The sequence below is a fragment of the Chinchilla lanigera genome, unplaced genomic scaffold (genome assembly GCF_000276665.1).
Source record: "Chinchilla lanigera isolate Chin_1 unplaced genomic scaffold, ChiLan1.0 scaffold00063, whole genome shotgun sequence".
Taxonomy (NCBI): domain Eukaryota; kingdom Metazoa; phylum Chordata; class Mammalia; order Rodentia; family Chinchillidae; genus Chinchilla; species Chinchilla lanigera.
This window is the reverse complement of record NW_004955464.1, coordinates 10,703,955-10,730,914: the sequence shown is the minus strand read 5'-3', so window position 1 is coordinate 10,730,914 and position 26,960 is coordinate 10,703,955. Positions and strand designations below refer to the sequence as shown.

The 26,960-nt window shown below is 49.4% G+C and overlaps 1 protein-coding gene and 1 long non-coding RNA gene across 3 annotated transcripts in view; one reads left to right on the top strand and one right to left on the bottom strand.

Annotated features, from left to right (window-relative positions):
- Window positions 1-26,960, bottom strand: part of Trabd2b (TraB domain containing 2B) — a 205,211-nt gene that overhangs the window by 86,811 nt on the left and 91,440 nt on the right. The gene's annotated exons all lie outside the window — the stretch shown is intronic.
- The window catches only part of LOC106150095, a 36,288-nt gene continuing 10,817 nt past the window's right edge, over window positions 1,490-26,960 (top strand). Inside the window, exons 1-4 of one of the 2 annotated variants that reach the window (XR_001236702.1) lie at window positions 1,493-1,834; window positions 3,232-3,400; window positions 3,685-3,802; window positions 7,584-9,980. This is a non-coding gene — a long non-coding RNA (uncharacterized LOC106150095). Of the gene's footprint in view, window positions 1,835-3,231; window positions 3,401-3,684; window positions 3,803-7,583; window positions 9,981-26,960 lie in introns of those variants that run through there. The other variant, XR_001236701.1, reaches the window with a different exon arrangement.

Here is a 26,960-nt window from a genome sequence, read left to right as displayed (position 1 = left end):
CCAAGCCTATGTAAAACGAGGCAGGCCTTTGGGTATGAGGCTAGGAAACAGACGTCAAAATCTAAGCACAGTACCTACTGCCTAAGGAGTTGGCAGGATCAGCCACAAGACAACACAGAGAACCTGGAAGGAGGCACTTAGAAGATGTCTAAATGACACGCCTTCAGTCTCTCTCATGAAACTTTTCCTCTCCCTCTTCTCTTCCTTCCTCTGACCTCTCCAGAAGTTCTGTTCTGTTTTTATCAGGCAAGGAAAGAACTGGGAATGATGCTTTGGGCATCTGAACTAAGATATCCTTCCTCTGAGGTCATATAGCGCAGACGCAACCCGGGCAGAAGTATTTTATTCAGCCAGCAAAACCAAGACCCTTTGCTAACTGCCTAGAATAAAGTGGTCATCCTCTGCGATGCGATGGTGAGGGTCCCAATCTGAGCTAACAAGCCAGTTAGCAAATAATAATGACCCTGACAAACTGCTCTAGGCCTAGGAAGGCAGCTTCACAGTTTGCACTTTGCTGTTAAGGTAGATGTAGCTTGTTTAAAGGTCAGAGACAGGAGGTAAGAGAGGCAGAATTCAAGGTTAAACTCTTCCCTCTTGTCCCTGAGCTGGTTTGCATGTTGTGTGGTGTCTGTGTGAGTTTCTGTGTTAATAAGAAAGGCCGTTCACTTAGGTGAGAAGCGAAGAGGCGTAGTGTGGCTTTGCAGTCTTGTATGCAGGGGTCTGAAGCTCAGACCTTCCATTTAACAGCTGTAGAATGCTGGGCAAGTTGCTTGCTCCCTCTGAGGCTGTTCCTCATTTGTGAAATGAGGGTAATTAGCCTGCTTCTCGGAATGTTTAGAGGACTGAACGCGGGGAGCTCAGTGGAGTACTCTGCACAGTGCTGGATTCACACTCCTTCACTGGGGTCCGTGAGGGTTTTGGAGTCAGACTGTCTGGATTTTGTTTAAACATCTTTATTTAAAATGAAATATTTCAAACAAACAGAAAAGTACAGAGAAGTCCAACAAATATCTATGCATTTATACTCCTGGGCTTTAATACTCCATGATCTATCATATTTATTTCAGACCCTTTAAAAAAATAACAAGATATATAAAAGCAGAAGCCTCTCACTCATCCTTAATCCTGTTCACCCTTCTTCCTCTCTGGAAGTCATCACTTTGGAGGGTGGGAAGCCTCCTTTTTGTCTGCATTTTATTTCTCTTGTTATGTACATATGTGCATAAACGCTATGGGATATGGTGTGTTTTTAAATTTGCAGAAGGAGGTTGCACCTATGCTTTGCCTTTTTGGTCTGATATTATCTAAAGCTAAAAAGGAAAATCATAGGTCACTGATTCTAACTGCTCTCCAGTGTCCCACTGCGTGACTATAGTGATTTATTTATCCATTTGTCTATTGCTATGGACTACATTTCTGGTTCCCCTCAAACTCATACACAGAAACTTCACTCCCGAGTATCATGGTATCTGGAGGCGGAGCCCTTGGAAGGTACTTAGGTTACGAGGGTGGATTCCTCATAATAGAATTAGTGTCTTTACGAGAAAAGACCGAAGAAAGCTTGCTTTCTCCTCTCCTGCCACATGAGGACACAGTGAAAAGATGGCCGTGTGCGTACCGGGAAGTGGCCCTTGAGAATGTGACCATGCTGGCACCCTGATCTTGAACATCCCATCTTCCAGAACTGTGAGAAGTCAGCGTCTGTCGTTTAAAGCACCTGGTCTACGGTATTCCGCGATAGCAGTCTAAATAAAAACACCTGCTGATGGACAGCGCCGCGGGTCCTCCAACCCCTGCCCCTGCTTATTTCAAGGCATCACCTCGGAAGTGAGAGGTAGGAAGAGAAGCCACTTTGCCTGGGAGCCAAATAAGCCTCTTTCTGAGGAGAGGCTGGACTTAAAGCAAGGTGCAGCCAGGCTGCAGACTGAGACAGCCTGGCTTCTTTTTGCCTTGTGTGTGGGCTGTGGTATTCTCTGCTGGAGGAGGGAGGATGTCAGGCAGAACTCTTGCCTGCTTTCAGTCATGGGCCCTGCCCCACCCTCTGGGACCCTACTGTGGGCACAGAGCCTGGCACATAGTAGGTGCTCAGGAAATAGTAGCAAGTAAACATAGGTGAATGGGTGGGAAATGATCACATGGGTCGGGAAAGGACCAGGTGGATGAATGCAGTTAGTTCTTAGATTCGAGTAAGTGCAGCTTTAGAGAACCATCTCCCTCCATGTGGCAAAGGCAGTGTGGGGTGATTGGAGAGTCTCACTACTTGGTTCTAGGTCCAGCTCTGCTGCTGTGTGTTATAGCACAGCACTCGGAGAGGCCCTGAGTCTTTCCAGCCATGATGCCTGGTGGTTCCGAGTGGACTGCCTCATTCCTCCTGTGCACCGCACCCCCACCCCCTGGCTACACACTGTCCACACAGCCTCTCATTTTTCAGGAGCACAGTCTGGGATGAATTCCTTGCTCACCACCTATGGCAAAGGAGATTTATTACTCCCACAAGCTCTTTTCATCCTCCTCCTGCCCAGAGACTTTGAAGGATTTTATCTTGATAAATGATGAGGTTGGGCCCCTGTGGGGGGCAGGGTGTGAGCCTGGAAGGGAGAAGGAAAGGCAGAAAGAACCAGAGGCTCTGGGCCACTGCTGTGCAGGTGGGGCTGTTGTTCAGAGCTCCTCAGTGTCTGGAAGATCTGCCTGGACAGGAGACGTCTGGGGGACAGTGGCATTGCCTTTCTGACCTGCTGCTCCTTGCACCCGCTGGGAAGTGGCTGCTGCAATCCAACGACTGGTTTCTGCTTGGCTTTATGCGTTGGACTTGGCCATCATGCAAGTACTTTTTGCAGTTAAGTGGGCAGCCTTGGAGCCCAGCAAGGATTTTGCTAATCTGACCTCCTTTCTCTCGGCCCTGGACCCTTAGAGGTGCTCCCTAATCAGGGAGCCCCTTGTGTCCTGAGCCCTCCTCCCTGAAGCAACCCCCGAGCTTGCAGTGTGCCGAATGAACAGGTGCTGCTGCCCAGATGTGATGAGCTCAGGGCCAGGCCACAGGCACTGCTTTGGTGCGGCCCTACTGTGTGCCACATGACAATCCCTACTATCTTTTTAGGCACAGGGCCATAGACCCCTCCTCAGGGAAGCTTCTCCAGATCCCACCAACCGGATGACGAGCACTGGATATTCCTCTGCATTCCCCCTGTCCACTCTGTCAAGGTTTGACTGTTCGCCTGTTTCTCCCTCCAGGTGACCTCTGCGGTATCACTCTGAGCCATGACAATACCCCAAGGCCGAACATGGAGAAGGCCTTCAAGAGCTACAAAGGAGTGAAGGAGGGAGCAAACTTTCTCTGGGATCCTACCTGAAAACTGTTCCTCTCTTCTGTTTGCTTCTTTTAGCATCACTATGATGTACGGTAAGTGCTCAGTGAGTAGTGACTCACAGCAGCCCTCCCTTGATCTGTGAGTTGGAGGCGCTACTGCCATCGCCACCTTGCAGATGATGAGATGGGGTGGGTGTAGTGGTGTGGTGCAGAGGTTCAGTGTTTTGCCCAACCTCATTTTCTGCCCACTTATGTACTGTGCCCTTGCCCTGCATCACACGAAACACTTGACAGCTCTCTTTCTTTTGCAGTACTGGAGTTCAATGAAAGACCTCGCTCAGCTACATCCCTAGACCTTTTTCATTTTTTTTTTTCAGACAAGGTCTTGCTAAGTTGCTAAGTTACCCAGCTGGCTCATAGCCTCATTTAATCCTCTGAATAATCGTGCTCAGCAGGCTTTACTGTCTCCTGTGTCAGACGACGACGATGACGAAGGTAAGCCTCAGCAGAGGGACTCAGCAGCTCCACCTCACACAGCTGCTGAGTCAGGATTGGGCCCTGGTGTGTTCCCTCTGTCCCATGCTGGGCAGTGATGGACAGCAAGCAAGAGGCTCTCAAGAAGCCTGGCCAGCAGGAAGAGGCCTTTGGCCTGCTGGAGTGCTGAGCCTGCAGACACATCACAGAGGGACCTTAAGCAAGGGTGTGGTGGGGACAAGTGGGGTGCCTAAGCATAGCAGGGAGCTTTTGTCCAGGCATGGGGACTATGGTGGCTTGGTTAGGGTTATGACACTGAAACAAATCCAGCCATACTCCCCACCAACCCACCCTACCCACGTACATACAGCCACTCACATGCTAGTCGGAGTCCATTGGGAGGTGGTTTCTGCAGCCAAGCAAGCTGAAGTCTTTGCTCAGCTGCCAGAGAGCTGGGGAGCTTCTGAGAGGAGGTCACTATTTTTTCCAGACACCAAGCTGTCCCTTGAAACTGGTGCTTCATTCCAGCAGCCACAGCTTTGCAGGCCTGATCTTTGTGTGTATCCTCAACCTCCCTTTCGTTTACTTCCCCTTGCCTTCTCTAACCCACCTACCTGCTGGCTTCCAACTGCCAATGTTGTGGTCCTGCTGGGTACCCAGAGCAAACCATATCCCCTGCTAGGAAACAGATGGGGCTAGCCATGGGCCCTGCAGCCCAGCAGTCCCACCTGAGTTCCAGTCAGATACCAACTCTGCATCCAGAATCAGCCCCATGGCTCTCTCCTTCTGCCCCGCATACTGGCACCTCTTACCAACTGTGTCTGAGCAGCCTCAGGTACCCCTGGCACTACCTGCCTTCATCTTGACTTGTAAAACCTTGGCCATGAACTTCCGAAGTCTTCCTACAGCGTCCCCTTCCTGGTCTGGCACCACCGGGAAAGGCATCTGCATGCACCAGCAGACTACTGTAGACAGAGTAGTCCCGTGGGAGTGGTCACAGCCCTTGGCCCAGAGTGGCCCCATTGCCTACAGGCTCTACCTGCTCAAATGGGACCAATCTGACAGGGCTCCACTCAACTGCCTCCCGGGGTGAAGTCCTCAGCCTCTTCAAGGCATGGCACCTTTATCGGAGCTGATCTCATTCCACTGGGTATGATGATGATCATTTCTCACGTTGGGCAACTCTTGCTGGTTAACTAAACTCTCAAATACTCATGAGCTCACACAGCACTCGCCACAACCTGCCTAATCCCATTGACAGGTGTAAAATGAAGCTCTCAGGGAGGTGACGTGTCCTTTGGTGCCTCTAGGAGGAAGCCTGCGTGTTGTGCTTGGACAGGCCGCAGTGCCCTTTCCACTTTGGCTCACCGACCTAGACAGCCATGAATGCAGCCATCCTGCATGTCCCAACAATTCCCCTACGTGCTGGGGGAAGCACACTTTGCTGGGACCCCCCTCCCCATGCCCTTGCTGCAGGCTCCTGCCCACCTTGCAGCCTCAGGCCCCACTGTCAGGGCTGCTGTCGGCTCTGCCTCGTGATCCTTCCTGTTGCAGGGGACAGTGTCATCACAGTGACCGCGCTGTGTTCCGTGGATGTGGGTGTGAGCTTCTCCAGGGCAAGCACTGTACCTTGAGTATTGCCCCATAACCATCTAGGACATGGCACAGAGCAGGCTCATAAGTCTCCTTGGTAGGCATGAGTGAAGAGACATGGGCTTCTCTTTTGACCCTCACACAATCTTATAAGGGGCCTTTGCTACAGAAAAAGCACCAATGAGAAGAACCAGGAATCCTTCCCAGCAATCAGAAATGACATTTCCTTTTCACATCAAAGACAACTCTTAAACAAAGCTACCCAGGAGGCCAAGGTAGGTACCATGGTGAGGCATCATCTATCTAATGGCAAGGCCAGTCAGCGAGGGTGCTTGCTATGAGCCAGGAATTGCCTTATTACGTTATTACTGTGAGTAATAATGATCCTAGAAGGTGGGTGTTTTTGTCTCCATTTCACAAGTAGGATAACTGCGGCTTAGAGAGTAAAGGGATGTGCCCAAGATGACATAGCAAATAGAGTTAGAATTCAAGGGAAGCTGCTCTTCCCCCCTCACCGTCTGTCCCCAGAGAAGCAGGTCTTCTAAATCCAGGATCAAGGATGTCATAGGCTTGTCCCGTGATGGCCTTTACCAGAGTAGGGGCCTGATGCTATAGGAGGAATGGGTCTGTGCATCTGCTTAGTGCCCTGTCTTCTCCTCTATCTCCATGGGCTGTGTGGATAATTGGGGCTCAGTTACCCTGACAGCTGCTAGGTTGTGGCTTTCCTGCCAAATAGCCATTCCTGAACCTGCTTGAGTGTGTCAAGTCCTTGCTGCCCTCTGCCCCGGGAACACCACTCAGGCTGGATGCTCGGTTTCGGTCTCTGTTGCTCTCAGATCCTAGGGTACAGAGAATCTTTCTGGGAGGCAGGTGAAGATCTACAGGAAGAACTCATGGCTAGTGGGGAAGGAAGTTGCAAGAGGGGCCTCCCCAGAACCGGTACAAGGCCTAGCTCTCTGCTTCCTCTCTGAGCAGCACTCCTATAAGGTCACTGCCCATTTCTGCCCTCAGCATCATTGTGGGTGGTCAGCCTCTTGGTCTACAGCTGGGACCAGCAAGCCAGGGAGAGATGAGCTCTACTTTCTTCTTCTCTGGTGGTCTTTCCACTGTGCAAGCACTACCTCTGCTAGTGCCTTCTTTTTCTATAAGCTGACCTAAAGGCTTCCCCCCCTCGGGGTACAGATTTACAGGACAGAATTTCCACCCAGACACTGGGATGCAGGGCCTGCCAAGGCACTCTTGATTGACCTGGCCAAGTAATTCTCATTATAAGAGTCCTCAGAAGGTTTAACACCTACACGGAATTTTGTTAGACATTTGATAGTTCTCTTTATGTAAAAGAATAAAATTTCATGGCGTGAGTGGCTGTCCTAGAGGGTCCAGGAAACAGGGTTTTGAAACTCAGAAGACAGTTCGTTTCTCTGCCTAGCTCTGGTGCTCATTCTTTCTTTTAGGGCTGTTTCTTCATTGGAAAAATAAAAGTCTGAACTTGCTGGTTTCTAATGGCCTTCCAATCTTGCATCCTAGGTGCTTGTCACTTCCTTCAAAAGGTGGTGACAGTTCAGGCCAGACCACTGCTCTGAGCCAAAAGACAGACTAGTGGGAGAAGTAGAGGTCTGGGGGAGGGGGAGTATGTTACAGTGCACGTGGCAGGTTTGGAATCGGCCAATTTCCCAGTTAACTGAGTAAGTTATTCTTACTGAGGCAGATCTCCTCACCCCTCTGTGCTTCAGTTGTCTTATTTGTAAAGGAAGCCAGAGCCACTGAGATTGCTCCAAGGATGAACTGCTGAGTGAGGGCTGAACACGAAGGGTGCCTGAATAATCATTTGTAATGGCAGCTGTTAATCATCATCACCAAAGAACCCATCTGCACTGACCCTGTACTCTGCCTTGGGCCCGAGCAGGAAAGTGAGCCCTACCTACCTTCTTGATCACTTCAGCCTAGCAGGAGAGACACCTCACAAGTCATAAGATTCACCTTACAGCAGGAACAAGCAGGGCTGTTCTGTGTCTGAGGTGCTTTATCCCCAGAAGGAATGACAGTCCCAGCGGATTCCAGCCATCTCAATTTAGGGCTAAGACTGCCAAAAGCAAAGACAGCACATTTCTGTGTAAGCCCTGAAAGGGAGCTTTAATTCCTAGGAGATCAGAGAAGGCTCAAGAAACGTGATTTGATTTTGGGTGTCCTGACTGTTCCTCTCCTTCAGGGGGACATGTGAGGCCAAGAAGAAACCCATCCTATTTGCTTCCAAAAGACGAGGCCTGGTACTCTGCGAGGGAAGTTTCTTTGATGCTTTTGGACCACTGTCCAGACAGACAGTGCTCCTTGTCCAGCAATCCCACCATCACCAGTCCAGACCTCCCAAGCCTTACCCAGTCAGGAGAGTTCTGGAAAGTTCCCAGGCACACACTGGAGTTAGGGTGAAGGATAAGCCAGAGGAGGCTGCTGGCTGTGTTCCTCCTATGTTTTGGAACTTGCCTGTGTGTGATGCAATTCAATGGCTGAGCTTCCCCTTGAACACCTCTCTGCCCCGTCCGTCCCGTCCAAGCCTGTTACTCCCTTTCTTCTTAACATGCATCCAAATGAAGGCAGGCTGGAAGGCCTCCGGGGCCTTGATGTCCAGGAATGGGTCATTAGTGGATTTCAAAGGCCCAGATCTGACTGCAAAACTGCAGCCGGCTAAACTTCATTCTTGGGCCCTGTCACAGCCAATCTGGTCCTCACCAGCTGGAAAGCTGCGATTTCCCTACACTCAGCCACACCAGCAGGCTTCAGAGCCACCTGCCTGTCTCCTGCAAAGAAGTAAAACATGTAACGAAAAGTATGTTTACCGATCTGCTCCGGACTGTGGACCCAGATGCTCTGAAATCATTCTTGGCTGCACTGTTTGCAGTTGGTGCATCCACTCGCAAATGGGAAAACATGGTCTTCAGCTGGGAGGGGAGGCAATGTGTTGGTCCTTTTCTGGCCTGCACCTGGACTTTCATAGCCAACACCTTTTTCTATAAAGTAGGGGGAAGTGCTACACACCTCAGGGTGTGCGATTAGGAGTTGCTGGCAGCAGGAAGGGAGAAAAATGATAAAGATTCAGTAGGGTCAAGGCTGCAAGTACATCCTTGGCTGTGTGACCTGGGTTGAGTTAGTTAGCTTGCCTGAACTTCAGAAGGGGCTGCTGGGAGGATTAAATACGATAATGTTTGTTAAGTACTTAACATTACATACATTGGCTTCCTTCCATTTTTCTGGAAGAAAAGAGAGAAAGACAAAGGGAGTGAAGAAAGAAATGGTGATCCCTTCCAAGGACAGGCAAACATGCCCAATGGACATCAGAAGTGTAAAATTGTGTTTTTGCAGAGCCCAGAATAACTTTCTTGTGACATTTTGGTTTTTAATGGATTCCAGAAATCTTAGAAGTTTCTCTGCAGTCAGAACAGGATGTTTAACTTTTGTCCTTTATGAAAAAAGATGCATTCACTAATCTCTTCATTCACTGGAAATATGTGGGAAACAATGAGAAATGGGCTCAAGAAAACAAATGTGAAATGTGCTGTTTTTAAACACTAGCAACCAACAGAATGTTGCAAAATGTGGCTGGAATCAATAACCAAACGTCTGGAGATGAACCACTGAAACTGATGTTTTATCAGGGGTAAAATGCTTGGGAACCTCTAACTTCGGAGACCTGAAATGGGGACTGGAGTTCCTTTCACATCTTCAGGGCAGTAAGAGGAGGTACTTTTGTTGAAAAGAGGTCAGAGGTGAGCCAGGTTTCTGAGAAAACACCAGCTCCTCCACTTTCCTCTTGAATGCCTTCCCAATGGGGAAAAGGAAATGATTTTATAGAAAACATCAATATGCAGAAACTCAGCCATGCCCCAGCACTGCTGGCCTTTAGAGTCCAGAGGACACTATCATTCTTTAAATGAAAGTAACTTCAATTTCTGAAGACAGTTTAGGAACCCAAGGCCTGTGTGGTTCACCTTGGTTTACCTTGAGCATTCACTGTTCTTAGCACCTAGCATAGCACCTGACACAGGACTGCAGTTTAGTAAACAATTCTGAAGGAAGAAAGGGTGAATGCAGAGGAGGAAGGGAGGGAGAGAGGAAATAAGTAGGAAAGAGAGGGACAGGAGGAGGAAGAACAGAAAGAAGATCAGCCAACTGAGATCCTGAGTGGGACTCTGTAAACTCTAAACTTGGTCCAGGTGTGGGGGGGTTATTCTGCTCAGGTGCAATAAGCCAAGAAATAGATGGGGATTTTGACCTGCCAGATCTCAGTTTCCCAGCTTAACAGATGTCCACAGGCATTCTGGAAAAAATTGAGGTGCTTTCCTTATATACTGGTAAACTAGAGGCTTTTAGCCCCAAAATCTCTTCTCCTGGGGCCCTTGCTTTTGACCTTCTCCTTGAGCATCACACAGTGGTCAGAGAATGGTCCGATGCCTCCAGGGAGGGTCTTTCGTTAGTCCTCTTCTGTCTCCCCACAGATGTATTAGGATCATACCCTACCCGTTGTACTTTCCCAATAAGAAGTCTACATGATGGGCTTGTCTCTTCAGGTGTTCCTTTCTCCCATCTTGAGAAGAGGAACTATCTTATACATATTCACACCTAATCAGATTGAGTTGGTTTTCAATAAAATTTTACAAATGAATGCATAGATTTCGTTGTAATTAGCAGGAGGAAGAAAAGGAAAAGTCTCAAGACTTGGTGAACATAAATTAAAATGTTTTCTGGTTTTGGGTTGTTGCCGTCATGGAAGGAATGGACAAAATTCCATTGGAACTGGACAAAACTATGGAAGATGAATTCATAATCACCAATCAATCAGATGAGAGAGATGTAGTCACCTGAGCAGATGTGTGTCCTGTGGTCCCCAAGGGAAGGTGATGGTGTGATGGTGTGAACCTTCCTCCAAGAGTACCTGGTCTCCATCCTGGCTGTCTACTGCTTCCTAGGCTCAGATAACCTTCAAGAAAAGGCAAGGCCTGGCTCGTCAAGTCTCAGGGCTGCGGAGTCGACCAGTTCTTGGCCACAGCTGCTTCCTCCTCATCAAGGGAGAGGGCAGGGAGAGGGCAGGGAAAGAAGGATTGAAGAACATATTTCTGCGGCTCAAAGGCCATCAGATATCACTCAAAATCTCATTGCCTTTGAGCACAAGAGAGCCGAATCAGAAACACATGGCACACATTCCCTCTCAGTCACACACAGTTTGAGAAATCAAGGCAAATCACATCCAAAGAACACCAGGGGGCCACAGAGTCACCTGGAACCGAAACCCAGCAGCTACACTGGGGAAGGCGTACAGAGGCAGGAGGAGCAGATGCTCTGCAGACCGAACTCAGCAGGTCAATACAGAGTGAGGGTCTTGGGGGTCAGTCAGGCCCAATCAGGAGACAGAAACCATGCAGTGATTCAAACAAGTGGTAATTGGTACGTGGAAGTTCCCAAGAGCTGGACCGTGGTTCCCTTTACTCCCCCTCAAATCATGATTTCCTTTGTCCACTGGTGAGTAAACCTGCAGCTGAATGTTTAACTTTTCACTCCCCAGTGTGCTGGCTGGGGTCTCTCATATTCCACCCCACCTGTCATGGTAAGGGAGAAGCGGGCCTCCCTCCTAGGGTGGAGGTAGAGATGGAGTCAGGACAGGAGTTTGGGGACCAGTGGGTGGGGCATTCCTCCAACAGATGTGCAGATCTAAGCCAACTTTGATGATAACAAACTGCACAGAATGATGAAGTTGTTGAGTTGCATGGGCAAAACTAATGGGGGCTTCCTACTGGTGTCTGCAGAACAATGTCCATGAAGCACTTTCATAACTAGTCCAGAGCTCCACAGCTTTGACTCAGTTTCCTCAATTCTCAGGCCCCGTCCCTAACTCAGTGTGAATGAACCCCTCTCCTACCTACTTCCATCTGTCTCTCCACCATGGTGCCCAGTACATGTATCACAGTTAAGAAGATGTCTCTCCTATTTTCTAGCTGCATTTATGGCATGCCCCAGTCCTGATGCTTATGTCAGAGACATAGATGAATCAGTGATCCCTGTTCAAGTGACTTAGGATCTAGTGTGGAGAAAGACATGCAGGGAGATAAATGCAATGTAGGATAGCCCTAACTGTGGACAAAGGGCAGCAGGAAGGGGATCTAAGGGGCTCTCCCACTTAGTGTATCCAGGAGGATGGACCAGCTGGGGCTGGGTTTGAAAGACAAGTAGGGATTTTGTAGCTCAATCAAACAAGGAATGGGATTTATGCAGAAAGGACAACACATAAAAGATGTGAGGGCATTGAATTTCAGAAATTGTTGGGCTTTAAGGAGACACACCCTGGGATTAGAACATACAGCATAAAAATAATCACAATCCCAGTAGTAATGATAGCTACACTTAGATACTTTATATGATGCTTTCTTCACTCCAGCTGGGATATTCTGAGAGCTTCACATATGCTAGCTCTTCTTAATCCTCACAGACAACCATACGAAGTAGGTACTGTTATTCCCATGCTACATTTAACAGAACTGAGGCATAGTTGTTCGCTCAAGGACACACAAATAGAAAGGGGTTGAGAGTTACCCAGAGAGAAGCTAAAGAGGTGGGCAGAACAGGAGAGTGGAGCAGGGGGAAGCTCAAAGGGCCAGGAAACCCCAACATATCTGCTGCCCAGAGTGTTCCCACATACCTACCTCTGTCCCTTGCCCCTGCACTAACTAGGACCAGATCTGGATCAGGATTGAAATCTGATAAGAGGCAAGTTGGATCACAGCCAGCAAGGGAATTTACTCACTTCCGAGAAAATTATGTTTCTGTTTTAAAAAAGGAACACACACACCCCCATTCCACCTCTGTGCACACAGGATGGGTGCTGATAGAGCATTAGGAGTCCTGAATGAACTTGAAGTTGCCCAGACTATGAGCTGCTGGAAGGCAGGCCAGCTCCACGTTCAGGACGGTGCTGGTGTACGGTGTGCGAGTCAGGTGAAGCTAGAGTTATAGCCACCACTGGGAGAAGAGTGGTCCACAGGGGTCATGGCAGAACTATCTCCACCTTCCCTGGAATCCACTCATCTATCTGGCTGTGTACCATCTAATTTGCTCCCATCCCTGTGGACCTGCACCCTGGTTCCTAGGATGACTTCTCCCTCCTTTCTCAGACATTGGTCAGGCAGGTTGGTTGGGCTATTGTGATTTCAGAGAACACTGACCAGGCTGCTGTATCATTTGGCCTTATTATAGACCCTACTAATGGTCACCCTCCTTGCCACCCTGGGGAAATTTGGAAAAGATAATGGGATGGAGGGATGTACGAATGGATGCACAGAGAGATCAGGCTTAGGAGCAGAAGCAGCAGAAGCTAGCGGTCAAGGATCCTGACTCCCAGACCAGATTCTACACTTGCTCACGTGCCTTGTTGCAACTCCCTGTGTGTGCGGAAGGAGGCAGCTGATCATGGTGTGCAGACAGGGTGACAGACAGGGGCCTGGCTGAGGGTTGAGGGTGGGGCAAGGCCATAGGAGAAGCCAAGAGAGTCTGAGCACTGTGGTGTCTGTTAGCACGGTCTCAGCAGAGCCATGCAGACTGGCTGTTAACATGGGTCTCAGCAGCCAGACCACCCGGTTTCACTCCCCAGCTTGTGGCTAGCAAGTTACTTGCCCTCTTTGTGGCTCTATTTCTCCATCTGTAAATTGGGAATAGTATCACTGCCTCCCATTTTTTTGGAGTTAAGCGTGCTATGTTTTTAAAGTGCTTGAAACAGAGCTGGCACATGGTGTCATAGAAGCATTAATTTTCATTATCAACTATAAAAATCCAAACATCAAACAGTATCACTAAATGGAGTGAGACGATCTCCACACACAGTACTTAACCTATGTGCTAAACAGGTGCCACCCACCAACCAAGCCTGTCTTCCTCAGGAGCCCTCCCTTCTGATGCCTCTCAGGGGCCCCTTACTGGCTGGGTGATGCTCAGGTGTCTGCTGCTTCTAGTCTCCAGCAGTGCTTGCCCTGCAGTACTGCACGCATTTTGCTCCATTTGCTGGCCAGTGGCTCCATGAGGTGGGTAGAACACAGTGTCATTTTAGAAAAGAAGGAACTGTGGTTCTCAAAGGCAAGATGACTTGTTCAGGGGGAGCAACCTGCCAAAGCCCAGTGGAGGGTGAAGGTGTGATAAGTGGGTTTGAAGAATTGGGGCAAGTTTCACAGACGCCATCCCATGGGGGCAAGATCCTCATATTTACCTTATCTCAAAGGAAAAAATGAGGATTGGGGCGCACCTGTATTGCTTGGAGAACAGAGAAACCTCAAGCAGCATGTGTCTTGGGTGAGGGAAGGCCCAGGGGCAAGTGGAGGGCGAGTAGTCAAAGGTCTTCAAGCTGCAGGTGCCCACCAGGCAGTGGCTGTTGTATGTGTGGCCCTCAGGGTTCCTGGGACTGCCAGATACTGGCGCTTCCCATCTTGGTCCCTTCAAGCTGCTCTCCTAAAATCTCCCTGTGCCTTGACATGGACAGCTTGCTCTCTGGGATCTCTTTTATAACAGCACTAAACCTATTCATGAGATCAGAACTCTCATGATCTAATCATCTGCCAAAGGCCCCACCTCCTAGCATCACATTGAGATGGGATTTCCATACAGGAATTTGGAAGAACAGAAGCATTTAGCGGGTAGCTCCAAACACACCCGGTACAACTCAAAGGAGCAGGGGTGGCAGGTAGGGTGTGGCACACGGAGGGACTGGGTGACACGGGCAAGCCCATAGGCCCAGGACACAGAGGGAAGTGGGCCCTCTGCCGTGCTTCAACACATGGCATCATCTCCCAGATTTTCCTGTCTAGACCACACAACAGATTTTCCACTCGGAGAGGAGAAGGTCTGAACATATGTTTTTAAACAGTGTACAGCCTTGGTGGCCCTGTGCAGCCTGAGAGAGTAGCACACTGACCATTTACTGTGGGCCAGGCCCCAGAGGTTAGATTGTTTCCCAGAATGTTATTTTACTAGTTCAGAACCTGTTGGAATTAATGCTAAAGTCAAACATGAGTAACGGGCTTGGGAGCCATTAAAATGAGGTGAATAGTAGGTCTTTGCTTTTTAAGATAAAATGCTGGATTTCTACATGATAACACAGGCTGAGAGGATGCTGCTGCTGGGGTGGAGTGTGACTAGAGAGTTTGCTACCAGGTGCCTCAGAGCACGCCACTGTCGGGCCATTACCTTGTCGTAGAGAAAGAAGATTGCCTGCCTACCAGGGCCCAGACAGAGTGCACAATTAAAAACTGGGAACTGGAGGAGAGCCTCTGTTTAGCGCCAAGCTGGGCATAAGTGCTGTATTTTCAATGGGCAGAGTGACTAACAGGGCTGTTCAGCAACTCATTCAGTCAAAGGTCAGAGCAAGCAGCTCTCACACTGGACTTTCAAAGACAGTCGGAGTTTCCCAGCCGACATGAAGTGGAAAGGGTCCTCCGTGAGGGGACAGAAAAACCAAGGGCCGCAGGATCAACTGTGCCAATGTCCTCAGGAAAAAGCCTCTGCTTACGGGTGGCTGGCATGTCCATGTGAAGGGGAGGGAGGCTGGCTGCAGCCTGAGGACTGGGTTTGACTCTGAGTCTTGGACAACCTGGCCCTAGTAGAAACCTGGACCTTCTGGCTATTGGCAAATGGGTGTGCATTTGAATGAGAACCCTCCAGGGCTGGATGCTTGACTGGATAAGACAAACCCACAAGCTTTCTCAGCAGGTGCTGACCTACTGGATGTTTCAGAGGGGCACCAGGCAGTGTGGCTGAGTGTAGAGAGCAGTGGTAGCCATGCCCCCCGCTGCTCACAGAGCCTTGAGGGTGAATGCAGATCCAACCTTAGTGTTCACAGCTATTGAATGGGAATAAAAGTTCTGTCCCTCACACTCCTCATCCCCACGTGGTATACAGCTTGTAGCGCCCTACACAGGAATAAGGAGAGAGTCGGCATAATCATCCAGGAAGAAAGGTGAGACAAGCCAAGCGCAACCCAGACTCCTCTGGCTGCTCAGAGCCTATTTGAGTTGGGGAGTAACAGAAAACCAAACCCGCAAGGGACCTGACAGCTCCCCTTTCTTGCTCTCCCACTTTAAAGATAAGAAGACCAAGGCCCAGAAGGCAGAAGTACATTACTCTCTTGTCCTCACTCTGCTTCTAACCCAGGAGCTCCTCCCGTGCCTGCTTCAAAGGTGGGCCAGGCCTGGCGGGGTTTGGCCGGGGCTTCAGCACTTTCGCCCAGGTCTCTGAAGCGCGATCTGTGCTGTAGGGTTTAGGTTCAGACAGAGTCTGGACTGTCTCTAGGGCAGGCTGAGCCTGAGGTGTTAAAAGGAGATCAGCCTCTCCGATAGGAAACAGTCTGTGCTCCGAGTTGTTAGAAGAATGTTAGCGCTCCATGGAGACTTCCTCCTGAGTCCAGCGCAGGCCTGGAAACTTTCTACTGCAACAAGGGCTGGGCTTGTCAGTATTCTTTCTTTTTTTTTTTTTTTTTGTTTTTTCTTCTTCTTCTTTTTTTTTTTCTTTTTTTTTTCTTTTTTTTTTTCTGTTATACACACACATACACAACAGCTCTGAGTATTTTGCCCTTAGAGCTAGAGACTAATAAGCTTCCTCCTGGGGAGGTCACTGCACTTCCCCAGTGTCCCAAGCTCCACCACGCACCTGACCCCTGTCATAGACGGGCTCCGACCCCGGCCACTGGCCCGGCCTCTGGTGGTCACATCTCTCGGTTCTAGTGGTTCCCAAAGAGCCCGTAACCCAATATCCTGTGCCCAGACTGCACATGGTGTGAATTCGCAGAGCGAGAATGTAGAAGAATAATGTCACAAACAAATCCAAGACGGAGATGTGCTTTTCACAACTGAGAACCGAGACGGATGGAAAACTAGAAGGAAATGGTGCTGCCTCTGGTCCCCCTAGAGCCCCAGCTTCCCCGAAGTTCCACTTCACGATTCTTACAGTGACAGTGATGAAGAGCCTGGCATCAGACAAGCTTGGTTTGTCACTGAGTAGCTGTATAACCTTACACAAGCAAGCCGATGTCTTCTATGCCTCAGTTCTGTCAAGGTAGGAAGGGAGAATGATGCTCAGACGGTAGAGCTGCTAGCAAGAGTCAGATAAAATGACTCATGGGAAAGAACCATGTAAAGTCTATACAAAACAGTGTGATGTCATTGTCGCCATGATTAGGAGAGAGTGAAGGAGACATCTAGTGAGAAGAACAAGTGAGCCCTGGCAATCTTGAAACTGTAAGGCAGAGGGCACAGATCTGTTAACCCAGTGAGTCCACTTTTGGAATACTGAATCATTAAGTCAAAGGGCAAGAGGACTCAGTCTGGGAGCTAAACTATGTGCACGGAGGTGCAGTGTATGTGTAGTAACTGGGAGGCGCTAGCCCGTCTCTGTGCCTCAGGATTCAGAGCTCTCTGAAGAAGGAGCCACAGGCACATAGAGAAGGAAGCTATTGCCTTGCTGCCGAGATGCCCACCAGCGACATTCCAGAAACACGTCTGGCTCAGCACTGGCCCGCGGGGTCCAGCAGGGCTGGGAAGGACCTGGGTTGGGCCCTGGTCATTCTGTCTTCACCCATTCACCCCACATCCCTGCAGTGAGGTGCTGCTGATCAGTCGTGAACAGGCAGCGTGCTCTGTTTGTGCTCAGCTCACACTCGGGTGGGGAGCAGACATAGAATCTCATGTTGCAAATTGTGACAAGCATCCTGCAGGGACCAAAGCAGAGATGGAGAATAATGCAGGGGACAGGCAAGATGCCCCACATTGGCAGAGACATCTGGGGAGAACTCTTCCAAATTGTAAAATATAAAGGAAGGCTCAGAGGACCAGAAGGACTCGGGCCGTGGCTGGTGGGTGGGTGTGAGTGTTTGTAGGAGAGGATCGGAGTGGAGAGCAGAGCTTGGTGCTGTCTGAGAGCTCACAGAGACCAGCGTGGCTGAAACAGAGGGAAGTGGCCGGGGGTCAGGTTGGAGCAGCGCTCTGACAGCATGTCCAGGTTCTGAGGACAAAGGCTCTGGGCCCTTTGAAAGAAATAGATACACCCGTGTCTCCTTTCCTCCCACTCCCTCCCTCCTTGCCTTTCTCTGTCCCTCTCTCCTCCCTTCTCCCTTCTTCAGAGATGGTTCCCTGTATTGGCAGGTGTTGTGAAAACAGGCATCCATGGAAATTTCCCAGAGGCTATCTTGCCATCCCTAGCAAAAACCTTAGAAACGTACACCCTTTTTGAGAGGCAGTTCTATACTTTGAAGGCGTAGAAAGATTACCTGAGGGGATGTCTGTGGTAGCACTATTTATAAAATTATAAGCAAATGTCAACAGTAGAGAAGCAATAAAAATATATAATCTTCTATAAATAGAATATTATGCAGCTATTAAGAATGTGTTTGCAAAACGTTCTCAGTGTGGAGGGTATAGAGGGACAGTGCCGTGTATATAGACAGAAGGGATTGCACAGTCATGGGCTCATACAATGCAGTGAAGCATGTGAATACTACAGCTATGTTTTTAAAAACTAAAGGAATGAAATAAACAAAATTTAGGATTGAGTTGTTTGAGGGCAGGCAGAAGCCAGGCCAGAGGGGGAAGATACAGGGAACTGTGAGTTACAAGGAAGATTTTAGCTCATAGGTTGAATAGCGGGATTATAGTTGTTTATTATTTCATTTTAAAATAAAACAAACAAGAAAAGACAAAATAAAGTTATATATAGAACAGTGATGATAGTATGGCATATAGCAAGCTTTTTTTGAGGGGAGACAGGGAATCAAACTCAGGGCTCCCACATCGAGTGACATCTCTGCCCCTCTTTTTTATTTTGAGACAGGGTCTGGCTAAGTCACTAAATTGCCTAGGCTGGGCCCAAACTTGCCATCTTCCTGACTCAGCCTCCCAGAGTGCTGGGATGATAGGTGTGAGTCACCATGCCCATTTGTAGCAAGTATTATGATTAAAAAAAAAATAGTATGCGGGTTGATCTCAATTTTATTAAAAAATGCACATACATATAAATATATACTAATTGAAAACAGGTGAGACAATGATATATTGATATGCTAATACCTACTCCAGAATGACTTTTATATTATTTATACTGTACTTTTCTATTTCTATAATATTTTACATTTTATTTTTTATAAGGAACAAAGGTGTGTATCAGAGAGAAAGAATTCAAATGACAGTTCTGACTTCTTATTGGGGAGGCCAAGCAGGGTGGGAGCAGGGTGTGGGAACACACACAACCCAGTGGGTAGATGTGGGGGCTGGGGGCTGCACTGCTGTGCTGAGCCAGGAGGACGTAGGAGCGCTCCCACTCCAGGCTGACTCATCTCTTACACCCTTGCTTCCCATTCCAGTGATCTGGGGATGACAGTTGTTGCACCCCTCTTCCCACCATGTTAGCCAGCTTTCCATTACTATGATGAAATACTCGAGGTAACTCTTTTATAAGTGAACATGTTTTGAAGTTCCAGTCAAAGATGGGGTGGACCCCTGCTCATGGGCCTCTGGATGGCGGTGGTCAGGAGCGAATACAGAACAGGTCGCTCACCTCTTGGTCAGGAAGCAAAGAGAGAAAAGAAGGGCCTGGGGTCCCACAGTCTTCAAGGGCCCAGCACAACTAAGGACCTCCCATGAGGCCCCACCTCCAACAGTGTTATCCTGGGGATCAGGCCTTCAACATACGACCTTTGAGAGGACCCTCAGCATGCAGAACACAGACAGTCCTTTCAGATGAAAGAAATGAATGAATGAATGAATGAGTGAGTGAATAAATCATTAAATTCCTCTTGGGTTAAAGTTTTTGTGTTTTTAATTGAGAAACAATAGCTCCATAGAGACTGAGATAACTGATGCGGTCTTAAGCAACTGGGTTTGTGGTCTTACTGTTATACAGCACCAACACAAGGCCAGACTAGGAGCTGTGGGAGCAGAAGGGGGAGCAGCTTTGAACATCAAGAGGGTTTTCATGTGGAGGTGCCCTGGGGAAAGGGCATGAAAGTCCAGCCAAGTCTTAGTTGGGGAGATCCCCTTTAGGGAGGCCTGACCATTCTGCATCTGTGTGAGATATAGAACTGAGTTAGTTTGCCCAATAAATCAGTGGGCCTCTGGGATCAAATCAGTGGGCCTCTCTGCTTCTCACAGTGAGTTCTGAGGGACTTGAACTTTCTTAGTGGTAAGGATGCTACTTGATCCTCTCTCGCTGTCATTTCCTTTTGTTTCTCAGTTACTCAGGACTAGAGGCTCACCGTTTGTTGGGGTCCCTAGGAGCCATGTGGGAGCAAGGCAGAATAGAAGCGGAGGGCTGGAGACAGAGACTCAACACAGATGTCCATAATTCAGGCTCAGAGGCTTGGGTCTCAGCCTGCAGGCCACGGGGAGCCACAGAAGAGTCTGTGTGTTTTAGTGGCTAGAAACCACGCCACATGGCATGTGTCTCCTCGCCAAGAATGCCTTTGGTTTTCCTCCGCCCTGCACATCTTGGTCATGTGCCCGTGATAACTTGGGCTGGCGGTGGCAGTGGCGGTGGCAGTAGAGCAGGAAACATTTGCAAGCACAGACCTACAGGGAGCAGGTCTATGCGGCCTTTCTTTGAGCTTAGGCGGGTCTTCTGTCCAGGCTCCCGTGGGTCATTTGGTTCACATGTGTATTAACATGCCTGAGTATTCCCATGACCGCTGAGGGTGTTAGGAGAGACTCATGCTGTTAATGTCTGTAGAAGGCTTAGTATGTACCGAGAGCTCTGCTAAGAACTTTATATTCATTTTCTTGGTTTTTCACTCAGGATACCATGAGATTGATATATGGATATCCCACTTTACATGGGAAGCAACTGAGACACAAAGAGGTAAAGAAACAAACCCAAGGTCATGCTTTGAGCAAACAGTATAATGAAAAGAGCACTGGGGCTTTCTGATTCTCAAGCTGTGTCCTTGTGTGTTCTGGCGAGTCTGTGGTGTGTGGCCACGTTTCTGGGTGGCCGTGTTCTTACGGGTACTGAGTAACACATAGGCCAGGAATGGCCACATACAGGCCACATTTATCTGAATGTGTGTGACCAGGCTGTTCCTGTCTTACTATGTGCCCGGCAGCATCCCTGGTCTGCATGTGACCACGGCATCTGCCTTTGTGTCCGTATGTCCTTGCATAACCATGTACCCAGGTGACCCATGCCCATTTACGGGACTTGACAAGTCTGTGTCTGTCTCTGGCTGTCTGTACATGGCTGTGCATCTGCACAGTCCACATCTGGCTCTGACATGCTGCCGGTGGGGACAAGGTGGCTGCTACACTAATCCCTGCTGGGGGAGCCCTGTGTGCCTCCTACCCTCTGCTGCCCGCAGAAGTCCAATAGACACCCACTTTGCAGCAGGCAGGCAGGCAGGCGGGCCACACTGCTGGGGGCTGGCTGGGTTTATTTTCAGCAACAGAGGAGGCCCTGCGGCATTTAATTAATTCCACTCTCTATGTAAACACAAGCAAACACAGGACTCAAAAGCAGAAGCACATCCCGCCACATGCCCCCCGCACTGCCACTACACGGGGACTTCACAGCAGTAACCACACATGTGCCTGAGCGCCTGCTATGATGACCTTGTCCACTCCACCAGCATCTGCCCCCTGAGGCTGTCTCTTCATTCTCTCTTCTCCACCCACCCGCATCTCCCTGGCCTAGGCCTCAACAGCTGGAGCCCAGACCCCTGCCAAAGTCTATTCCTCCATTCCTTCCTTTGGTCCACCCTTCTCACAGGGTGGAGGAGAAGCTGCCAAAATACAGGACCTTTCGATGAGTCTCCTCACTGTGCTATGCAAATGGGTGTGTTTGCCTGTATATTAGTCACCTGTTGCATAACAGAGAGAGCAACTACACGTGCAGAAGCAATCAGCCTGCCAGAGCCTGGGGCCTGGGTTCCAGTGCTCATGACACAGATGGCGAGCTCTGCAGGCATAGCATGCAGTTATAAAGGGCAGCTGGGGTCACACAGACCTCCAAATTGGGTCACTGGGAAATGGCCATAAGTGGGTAGTGGGTAGAGAATATTTTCCTTTGAGCAATGAAGAAGGTGAGAGTGAGGAAAAGGGCCCCTGGGGACAATGCAGAAAGTGTCAGTAGAATGAGGCAATAACTCTCTAGAGGGAGCCAGGGAGGGGACTTGGGTATTGAGGGAGGGCCTTGCAGGAGGTGGCTCCTCTTTGCAGAAGGAGGACAACTGCTGCTCCCTGCGTCAACAGTGTGAGCTTGAGCAAGTCAATGGTAGTGCAGCACACTTTTCCCAAGTGTGAGCTTTCCTTTAAAACCCTACAAATGATGCCCATCACTCTAGGTAGCTTTCACCCGTTAAGACACAGTGCCAGGGCCTGGTACAAATTCCTTGGCTCACTCCTCTCAGCATCCCCATGGCTCTCTGCCTCCATAGCCCCATCTGTGGTTGAGAAATGGGGCTCAAAGATGTGGAGAGTCTGTTCCAAGGCTGTACTCCATGAAGCAGTGGGGCTGAGATTTGACCTCAGGTGGCTTCTCCCAGAGCCCTTGCTCTTGACCTTGTCTTGGTTCTCTAGCTTAAAACACATGTGTTCTGGGCTTGGTGTTCAAGTTCCTCTTCAGTTACCCTGATGATTTTAATTCCACTGAAACCCACACCTACCAGTGACAGTAACATGTCAACGGGCAGAGAGTCCAAGAGGAAGGCAGAAAGAAGTGACTGGAAGATGGGATGGGAATAAGTACAGCCCTAGATCTGGCAGCCCTAAAGCAGGGGAGGCTGCCTCTTAGGGGTGCTGCTCTGAGATCGTGAGCGACCAGGAGGCTGAAGCTCTCAGCTGTGTCACACAATCTGGACATCTGGATGGCTAATCAGACCCAGAATAAGAAAATGCCCCAGGGCACATGCAGTGTCTGCACCAAAGCAAAAACATTTCCCATCTTCTTGGTCCAAGTACAGGGAGGCAGATGCTCAGAGGGATGGCAAATGCAAACGCACTGCTCCGTCTCTCCAGGCTGTCTCACTTAGATATGTAAATGCCACAGGCTTCATCTTTATTTAGCAAGTTGCTCTTATTACTCATTTTAGTGAAAGTAAGAAACACCCACAGAGCATGTGGGAGGTCCACACCCACTCTCCCAGAAGCTCTGCAGTCCCTGAGCTGTTAGTTTTTTCTCCACAGGGATTTCAGGAAGCTGAGCCTGGCAATCTGGAAGGGCTGACTGTGCCCTCCCTGCAGGGCTGGTGGAAGGATGAAATGTGACCAGGCACACAGACATGAGTTGTGAAAGCCTTGGACCAAACTTGCGAAGTTCTGTGGCGGCAAGCCCCGGCACCTCCAGTTAGTCGAGAGAGTGATGCATAAACAGCTGGCTCCTCCCATCTTCTCAGAGTCAATAGGTGGTTCTGTCTTACCCTGCTTGAGAAAGGGACAGCCCATGGGATTTGCTTTGGCCAATGGAATGTGAATGGAAATGGTCCCTGTCACTTCTGGATGGCACCTTCAGGAACCTATGAGCAATGTGGCATCCTCTTTCCCTCTCCATGTTCTGGGCAGTGGCTGCTTCGAGATTTCCAGCTGAGTCGTGACATGCGTGCAGCAGAGATGAGAAACAGACCTTTGTTATTTAGAGCTGTTGTAGGGTGGCCTGTAGCAGCAGCACGCCCAAGCTATCCTGGCAGTCACCTCCCACATCCCACACACTTGCTTCTGGTCCCCAGAGGCACAGCGTGGATGACACATGGTACAGCCCAGTCCTCTGAGGATGGCTAGCCTCGGTCCCTACAGTCCATTCTCCACACAGCAGCTACCGTCGTCTATTTAAACCAAAAGCTTCACCATGGAAACCCCCCTCCAGCGAGTCAAAACCATGAAGGGTAAGGTTTAAGAACACAATGGACTGACCCAGCTCATTTCTCTATCCTCAGCTCTTGCTACCACTTGCTTCATATTCTAAGACCCATTCAGACCAAAATTATTTCAGTTGTTCAGAGGCGCCGTGCTCTCTCTCCCATACAACTTTGCACATGCTGTCCCATATACCTAAAATACGTTCTCTGTCCTTAGTTAAACAACTCTGGAATATCCTTTGGTTCCCAGCTTGCCCCACCTTGTCCAGAAAACCCTCCCTGACTCCCAGGCCAATGTGAGGTGTCCAGCTGGTGCCTCCATTCTTACAGTCTGCATCACTATACAGTGTCTATTGACTTGTAGTCTCTCTTTCAGGATGTGGCCACCTTGAGAACCAGGCAGGGCTGTGTTTGTTTTGTCCCCCTGGATTCTCCAGTGCCCATCACATCATCCACTGCGTGGCATGGCTGAATGAATGGATGGTGAGTTCCTGCACACCCAGGTCCTTGGAAGGTGGGAGAGGCAGCAGTTTAAAGCAGCAGGGCAGCTTCTCTCTGCGCCCTCCCCCCAGGTCCCTGGCTTGAAGGGGGAAAGCAGGGAGTTGGTGATAAATGGAGGCCTTTCAAGTGGCTCAGTGGCCGGGACACTTGGAGGGCAGCAGCGTGGGGCCTCCTGGGGAGCTAATGGTTTTCAGGAGCAGTTTGGAAAGGAGTGCTGCAAACAGTCGAAACAAAACATAACCTCTCCAGGCCCCCTCTGTCCTGAGGGCTGAGCTGAGATAGAGCTTAAAGGAGTTTAATGAATTATTATGTCCACATTTCTCACTGATAAATGACAGCCTCATGCTCCATTACCAAATCTTGGTTGTAATATTTAATCAAAGTCTAGTTTTATGCATCAGTTGGTTTTGGAAATAATATTTATGGGTCTGGAATGCCTTCAACCTCGGGCACACGGCCGAAGAGAATCTGTTTTGTGGCTACTGGACAAGAATATTGAAAGTGAGATAAAGAGAGTTCAGTGTGCTGTTGCCTGCTCAAAGTCAGGGCCTCCCTTGGATCTATGAGATGCCAGGGTACATACAAATTGGTTTCTTCACACGCAGGGCCATCCTTATGTCCAAGCCTTTGCCCTAATTGCTGTCATTCTCATTCAAACCTGACTCATCAACCCATCAGTTCAAACACAGCTCACCGTCTCACCCTCCTCCTCCAGGGAGCCCTCTGACAAACCCCAGCCCCTGGGGTCTCCTGTCTTCTAAGCTTTCCTTGTTCTCTGCCACCACATGGGGCACATGCAGGGGAGCTGCTCTGCGCTGGGACTGAACTTTACCCCCACTCCACTGGACTGTGGGGGCCATTGTGGCAGGCAGCGTTGCTTCTTTTCCTCTCTGCCACTCTTTGGTGGTAATGAGTTGGTGTGAGTGAAAGCCCAATTTGATAGGTGTTAATGAAAGCACTGAATTTATAGCTTTGGATTTTGCATACAGAGGAAGTTCAGAAGCATCGGAGTCTCTTGCAAATCACTCTGAATTCAGCTCTGATTCCTGCGGTCCCTATCTCAGTGAACACTGAACATGTCCAGAAGTCCGCCCTCTGCTTCTTTTCCTTGTTCATCCATTCATTCATCCATTCATTCACCCATTGATAATGATAACAACAAACTGTACAGTGTAAGAGCTTACCCTCTGCTATGTTCTGTGCTGAAAGCTGGGGAGAAACAATGGCTAATAAGTCAGGACGGTCTAATAGGGCTTTATCTTCTACAAAGTTGGTCGCTCAAATTATTTTTCTCCTGTATATCTACAAGGAAGGCCGTGTCCTCATTCTGGGACTTCTTCATCTGTCACAGGCTCCTACCTGGTTCTCTGTCTCCCGACTCCAACCCTCCTGACCTCCACGCCATCACCATCACACTTGGTTAATGGTTCTGAGTGTGGGAATGGGGGTGCATTGGGGCAGAAAGTGCTGAGCATCAGGGGTCGGGAGAGCTGACTTCTGGCTCTGTGGGAACTTGGATGAGCCTTTTCTTCCCTAAGCCTCAGTTTTTTTTCAGAAGTAAAGTGGGCTAATAATCTGCAGTTCACATGTAGATCTACCTCAGAGGCAAATTTGAAAGTAATAACAGGAAGCACATGCTGAGCACATTATGTTTTAACTCACTACTCCTGACAATCAGGCAGGTGGCAGAACGTATTACTACTATTCCCATTCTACAATACAGAAACTGAGGCTCAGAAAGGTTACGTGGCTTGCCCAAAGTTACACTGCTGTAAGTGTAAGGCTGAAATTCCCTTCACAGGACTGATTGACCCTAGAGCTCCTGATCTTAACCTTGACACTTTACCAGCCCTGTGTGTAGGGAGGTTGCACTTATTTCTAATAACTCTGTCTGTGGCTTTGAGTGGGGAGGGGCCTGGGAGTCATGACTCAGGCTCTCCTAGCTAGGGAACATGAAACATCCTGTCTAGGAAGGTAATCATGCTCACATCTCTGACTTGTCAAAATGTTTTCAGGCTCCTCACCATAAGTGAAGGTTATGAACGCCTTGGGGAGCTTTACTTGACCAAAGCATGTAAATCATGCTTTGTGCCAAGGGCACTGAATTCCAAACACCAACAGTGCAGGCAGGGGCTTTGGGGAGACAGGCTGGCTTCTTGTCAGCATGGGGCACCACTGAAGAAAGGGCTGACATCAGGAGGGGCCGGGGCCAGGCTCCTGTCCCCCAGAATTGCCTTTGGTCTCTGTCCCCACTCCCTCCAAGCAGTCCTGGGTGCTCCCCACCAGCCTTCTCTCTCATTAGGGTTTCTCTGACAACCTGAGGATTTACAGCGTGAAATGTTTCCATTTCCCTGACATGATGTCTCTGCTTCAAAGCGCTGGAGTCTGCCCTCTGGAGCCCAGGATGAAGGTGACTTCACGAGGGAGACAAATGAATCAAGGGGCTGACGCCCAGCCCTTCCTTTCCCCATCATACATCTGTTTATTATTGAACGGGGGCTTGCATGCTTCCATGATGAATTGCCTTCTCCTCTGCAACCTTGTCCCCAGACGGCTGGGAAGGCTGAAGTCTCTTCCAGGAGCATCTGCTTTTGATCTCTGCTCTTTTAAATCTTGGGTTAAAGTCTTAGGCTGATGGGCCTGCAAGGAAGCTTCAAGCGGCCAACAAGCTAGCCCCAGAGAGGGCATCTGGCTCTCCAGAGAGAGCCCACAGAGTTCCCTGCACAGGCTCATCGGCAGTGTCCTGGGCCCTGGAGGGCAGAGTGGGGGCTCAAGCCATTCTCCCTTCTGGGGCCTGGTGCTACCTGGACAGTGGTTAGGTCTGTGACCCCCTGTCAAATCACCTGCCGTTCTTCCTTCCTGTCCACTCTTCAGGTCTCCCCAGAGATGACATTTCTCTGGGAAAACTGCTCCTGACTACTTCCAAACCGGGCAGGAGAGCGACCAAGACCTGCTCACTGGTCCCACATTCTCCTCCTCAAGCACACAGCTTGATGGCCTTGTGGCATCCTTGGCAGGTGGACAAGGCCACACGAGTGATGCTGACCAATAGAACAAGAGACCACTTCCAAGACTGACCCCTAAAATCCTCCCCGGTGTCTCCTCCTACAGACGCTGGCTAGGTTTCTGCCCAAGAAAGGGCTTTTGTCCCCCTGGGTCCCTGAGTTTTCCCTGGCACACTAGGAATACCCACAAGGGGCCTGTGAAAGCACTGAAATTGGGCATTTTTTG